Genomic DNA, 6,584 nt, shown 5'->3' on the forward strand with positions numbered 1-6,584 from the left:
CCTTTTGATGTTGCTGCATTGCAAATCTATGGACATGTGGCCGTTTTGTGCAGCTAACATCTGATCTAGAAACGCTAAAAGGGTCAGGTCTAAAATTTGATTCAGGTGACTCAGGTTTTCAGTGGGTAGGGTCTCAAAGGGTAGATCGAATAGGTAAATTAATTTATGGGTGACATTTAGGGTGATGGTTCCTTTGGCAGATATTCGGAAAGAGGTGCCGGTGGTCAATGACCCTTGTCCGTGCCGCTCTACGCACAGTGTGCCACTGTAGCGTCTTCTTTCATAACACGTACACATGGTGATCACTGGGTTTACCAAGGAGAACAACCAATGCAACCCGTCTTTTGCAAAATTCGATTTTGTCTGTGATCACGGATTTAGGGCAATCCCTCTCAGATTTCTTGGAGTGGAACAGGGTTAATTCGCATGACCTAGGGACGGTGTTTACCCATTGTGTGTGGCAGGTGGTGGCTGACCCAGTTCAACATTCCCGTAAGAGCAGAGAATGAGACTTCCATGCAGTAGTATTTTGTGTACTTTCAGACGCACAGACTTTTGCAGCTCCCCGTGATAGTACAATTCTTCGTCCACTGTTGCAAGTAATTGCAGCGGTGCTGGTAATTCTTCTCCACAATGTAAACAGGATCTCAGTAATTTAGTCTACTCACATAAGAGAACTGGACATGAAATGCTGTAGGTACAGTCTGTCTGTAAACTGAGAAGCGAGCAACGTTCAGGGGGGAAGCTGACTTTCTCGAAAGAACAGCTATTGAACACAATGAATAAGGATCAGTTTCCCCTCTTGCAGCGTAGAACAATGTGCGGAGATTAACGTAGATTCTCTCCACATGTACTTCTTGCGTCACTGTTATTAGTATCTCATAGGTGTATTCCATGTAGTCTTAACGCATTTTGTGGGAAGTAAACCCCCTCATTCCCATAGGCATTTCTGTGCACTGCGTCGCCACCGATTCATAAGGCACGCTGACAATGGTCGGTATAAATTTGTGGAACACCATGCGGTTGCTTTTTGTGGTTCAAATGGCTCTGAGCGCTATGGGACTTAACTTCTGAGGTCAACAGTCCCCTAGAACTTAGAATTACTTAAACCTAACTAACCTACGGACATCACAATCATCCATGCCCGAGGCAGGATTCGAACCTGCGACCGTAGCGGTCGCGCGGTTCCAGATTGAAGCGCCTAGAACCGCTCGGCCACTCCGGCCGGCTACTTTTTGTGACTTAGTAGGATAGGCAGAGTGTTGGGATCACCTGCTGATCTAAGGAGGAGGGAGGTGCACGAACACAATCCGGCGACCTACCTCCCCTTGCGCTTCTACCCCGCGCAGCCCCTCCACCCTGTTACACCTGGAAAACAATTTATCCCTTAATACAGTTCTATTCCACTTAGGCGTAGTAATCACATTTAATATTTGTTGTTAATCCACTTCAACTGAAGATAAACATTGATTTCTGAATTTTGAAACTATATTTTTAGTAGGTTGCCTTCAATGGGGTGGGTGCACGCAACGACTGTAGTTATATTGGGTTAGATAGGGCAGCAATGGGTCGTAGAATTAAGTTGGTTTAATATGACAGTTATAGTCACAGCGCAGATCAGATTTCGACCTGTGTCAGGTCATTATCAATAAAGTGCGGAATTGTAGCAGTTGTTCATTCTCAAATGAATGCTTACACAGTTCAACCATGGTTGCTACAATTCCTCACTGCATTGATAATGACCAGACACAGGTCGAAATCTGATCTCCGTTGTGACTATAAATGTCATATTAAACCAACTTAATTCCACGACTGATTGCTGCTCTATCTAACCCCATATTTTCAATAATCTGGTATTTTTCCATCGCCTGCAACACGGAAACTATTAGTCCTAAAGGAAAAGTGAATGGGACATTTTTTGTAGGAAACTACACAGATCAGCCAGAGTATTATGATCAACGACCTACTATCAATATAAGCCTGTCAACGATAGCGGCGCCACCTGGCCAGGAATGACTGCTAGTCAAACACACGCACGGTGCATGCAGTGGGCGTCGTGTCCGTGAATGGGGAAGGCTTGCGATCTATCTGAGTTTGACCGAGGGCAGATTGTGATGGCCCAGGGGCTCGGCACGAGCGTTTCGGAAACTGCACGACGGCTTGTCTGGTGTTGGGGGCGTGCTGTGCTGAGTGTCTTCAACACGTGGCGAAACCGAGGTGAAGCCGCGTCTGGGCGTCGTGGGGTTAGGAGGCCCCTCCTCATTACAGATGACGGACATCGTAGCCTGGGCATACTGGTGAAACGAGACAGGATGCGACCTGTAGCGGAACTAACATCAGACAAGTGTCTGAACAAGCAGTGCACCCAATACTCCTAGCAATGGGCATCCCCATCCAACGACTTGTGCATGTGCCTATGTTAACATCTTTTTTTTTTTTTTTTTTTTTTTTTTTTTTTGTCATCAGTCTACTGACTGGTTTGATGCGGCCCACCACGAATTCCTTTCCTGTGCTAGCCTCTTCATCTCAGAGTACCACTTGCAACCTACGTCCTCAATTATTTCTTGACGTATTCCAATCTCTGTCTTCCTCTACAGTTTTTGTCCTCTACAGCTCCCTCTAGTACCATGCAGGTCATTCCCTCATGTCTTAGCAGATGTCCTATCATCCTGTCCCTTCTCCTTATCAGTGTTTTCCACATATTCCTTTCCTCTCCGATTCTGCGTAGAACCTCCTCATTCCTTACCTTATCAGTCCACCTAATTTTCAACATTCGTCTATAGCACCACATCTCAAATGCTTCGATTCTCTTCTGTTCCGATTTTCCCACAGTCCATGTTTCACTACCATACAATGCTGTACTCCACACGTACATCCTCAGAAATTTCTTCCTCAAATTAAGGCCGGTATTTGATATTGGTAGACTTCTATTGGCCAGAAATGCCTTTTTTGCCATAGCGAGTCTGCTTTTGATGTCCTCCTTGCGCCGTCCTTGGTTATATTACTGCCTAGCTAGCAGAATTCCTTAACTTCATTGGCTTCGTGACCATCAATCCCGATGTTAAGTTTCTCACTGTTCTCATTTCTACTACTTCTCATTACCTTCGTCTTTCTCCGATTTACTCTCAAACCATACTGTGTACTCATTAGACTGTTCATTCCGTTCAGCAGATCATTTAATTCTTCTTCACTTTCACTCAGGATAGCAATGTCATCACCGAATCGTATCATTGATATCCTTTCACCATTGATATCCTTTCACGTTGTATTTTAATTCAGCTCCTGAACCTTTCTTTTATTTCCATCATTGCTTCCTCGATGTACAGATTGAAGAGTAGGGGCGAAAGGCTACAGCCTTGTCTTACACCCTTCTTAATACGAGCACTTCGTTCTTGATCGTCTACTCTTATTATTCCCTCTTGGTTGTTGTACATATTGTATATGACCCGTCTCTCCCTATAGCTTACCCCTACTTTTTTCAGAATCTCGAACAGCTTGCACCATTTTATATTGTCGAACGCTTTTTCCAGGTCGACAAATCCTATGAAAGTGTCTTGATTTTTCTTTAGCCTTGTTTCCATTATTAGCCGTAACGTCAGAATTGCCTCTCTCGTCCCTTTACTTTTCCTAAAGACAAACTGATCGTCACCTAGCGCATTCTCAATTTTCTTTTCTTCTGTATATTATTCTTGTAAGCAGTTTCGATGCATAAGCTGTTAAGCTGATTGTGCGATAATTCTCGCACTTGTCAGCTCTTAACATCTACATCTACATTTATACTCCGCCAGCCACCCAACGGTGTGGGGCGGGGGGCACTTTATGTGCCACTGTCATTACCTCCCTTTCCTGTTCCAGTCGCGTATGGTTCGCGGGAATAACGACTGCCGGAAAGCCTCCGTGAGCGCTCGAATCTATCTGATTTTACATTCGTGATCTCCTCGGGAGGTATAAGTAAGGGGAAACAATATATTCGATACCTCATCCAGAAACACACCCATTCGAAACCTGGACAGCAGGCCGGCCGAAGTGGCCGTGCAGTCTGGAACTGCGAGACCGCTACGGTCGCAGGTTCGAATCCTGCCTCGGCCATGGATGTGTGTGATGTCCTTAGGTAAGTTAGGTTTAAGTAGTTCTAAGTTCTAGGGGACTGATGACCTCAGAAGTTGAGTCCCATAGTGCTCAGAGCCATTTGAACCATTTTGAACCTGGACAGCAAGCTACACCGCGATGCAGAGCGCCTCTATTGAAGAGTCTGCCAATTGACTTTGCTAAACATCTCCGTAAAGCTATCACGCTTACCAAATATCCCTGTGACGAAACGCGCCGCTCTTCTTTGGATCTTCTCTATCTCCTCTGTCAACCCGACCTGGTACACATCCCACACTGACGAGCAATACTCAAGTATAGGCCGAACGGGCGTTTTGTAAGCCACCTCCTTTGTTGATGGACTACATTTTCTAAGGCCTCTCCCAATGAATCTCAACCTGGCACCAGCCTTGCCAACAATTAATTTTATATGATCATTCCACTTCAAATCCTTCCGTACGCATACTCCCAGATATTTTACAGAAGTAACTGCTACCAGTATTTGTTCCGCTATCATATAATCATACAATAAAGGATCCTTCTTCCTATGTATTCGCAATACATTACATTTGTCTATGTTAAGGATCAGTTGCCACTCCCTGCACCAAGTGCCTATCCGCTGCAGATCTTCCTGCATTCCTCTGCAATTTTCTAATGCTGCAACTTCTCTGTATACTACAGCATCATCCGCGAAAAGCGGCACGGAACTTCCGACACTATCTACTAGGTCATTTATATATATTGTGAAAAGCAATGGTCCCATAACACTCCCCTGTGGTACGCCAGAGGTTACTTTAACGTCTGTATACGTCTCTCCTTTGAGAACAACATTCTGTGTTCTGTTTTCTAAAAACTCTTCAATCCAACCACACAGCTGGCCTGATATTCCGTAGGCTCTTACTTTGTTTATCAGGCGTCAGTGCGGAACTGTATCGAACGCCTTCCGGAAGTCAAGGAAAACGGCATCTACCTGGGAGCCTGTATCTAATATCTTCTGGGTCTCAAGAACAAATAAAGCGAGTTGGGTCTCACACGATCGCTGTTTCCGGAATCCATGTTGATTCCTACAGAGTAGATTCTTGGTTTCCAGAAATGACACTATACGCTAGCAGAAATCATGTTCTAAAATTCTACAACAGATCGATGTCAGAGATATAGGCCTATAGTTTTGCGCATCTGCTCGACGACCCTTCTTGAAAACTGGGACTACCTGTGCTCTTTTCCAGTCATTTGGACATCCGCAACTACGACTGACCAGGGCACGTGATCATCTGCTCTGGACGTTGGCGCAGTGGCAGAGCGTCGCGTGGTCTGATGAATCCCGGGACCTTCTTCATCGTGCCGATGGGAGAACGTGAATCCATCGTCGTCCAAGACAACAGTTCCGTGACATCTGTGCTATAGGACGGAGGCAAGCTGGCGGCGGCTGCACTATGGTCTGGGGAACATTCATGTGGGCGTCCATCGGTCCAGAGGAGCTCGTAAAAGACACCAAGACGGCCAAGGAGTACCGTACGCTGCTTGCAGAACACGTATACCCCTTCATGACGACCGTGTTCCACGACTGCAGTGGCATTTTTCAAAGAGATAATGCAACATGTCATAAGGCCAGGAGTGTGACGGAGTGATTCGAGGAACACAGTGACGAATTCCAATAATGTATTGCCCCCCCCCCCCCCCGAACTCCCCAGATCTGAAACCGATGGAACACATGACATCAGAGCTCATCCCTCTCCTTACGGTAATTAGGTGGCTTTTTTGTGCAGATCTGGTGCCAACCCCCTCCCTTCCATTAACCATTTCGTGGGCAAAATTATTGAGCAATTTTTTTTAATGAATGGAGAGCAGATAGTAGTAGGTATATTTATCATACAGAATATCAGATTTGCTACAACTGTGAAAGTGGGGGTACACAACAAGGTGGGAAGTATTCTTCCCAGTGCCCTTCCTTGGAGTTAAATGACAAAAACAACTTTTTCAATATAAGTCATATTTATTTGATACATTTACTTCTCTTGTTCCAATGATTGTCACCATTACTTGCCATGAAATCTTCTGAAACATGGGTCTAGTCAAAGTGGTATTTGACAATATGTGCAAACACAGCGAGTGCTCTTTTCCGCAGCTTTGGTACTACAGTGACGGCACGTCCAGTAGGTTTCTCCTAAAATGGCTCCCCTACAGCCACATGACGAAAATCTTCAGGCACTTTACCCGTTCTTGCCAGAAAGACAGGTTTTTGTCACCGCCTTTTTTGGGATGAGAAACCAGCGATCAATTGTCTTGGCTAGATGGTTCCTGTATGTGAGCTAATCGTGCTGTCCACTTTCTCTTTTAGTTATTTTCCACAAGATAAAACTGTTCACTGCAGCAACGTCCACCAGGAAATAAAATATTCAGTGCCAACATTTTACAGAACGTCTGCCAATAGCATACCTTTCTCGTAATTGATCAAACTTGTCGACACCACCCATTATTTTGTTGTATTCTGCCACAAC

This window comes from Schistocerca cancellata, chromosome 10 (genome assembly GCF_023864275.1).
Source record: "Schistocerca cancellata isolate TAMUIC-IGC-003103 chromosome 10, iqSchCanc2.1, whole genome shotgun sequence".
Lineage (NCBI taxonomy): Eukaryota > Metazoa > Arthropoda > Insecta > Orthoptera > Acrididae > Schistocerca > Schistocerca cancellata.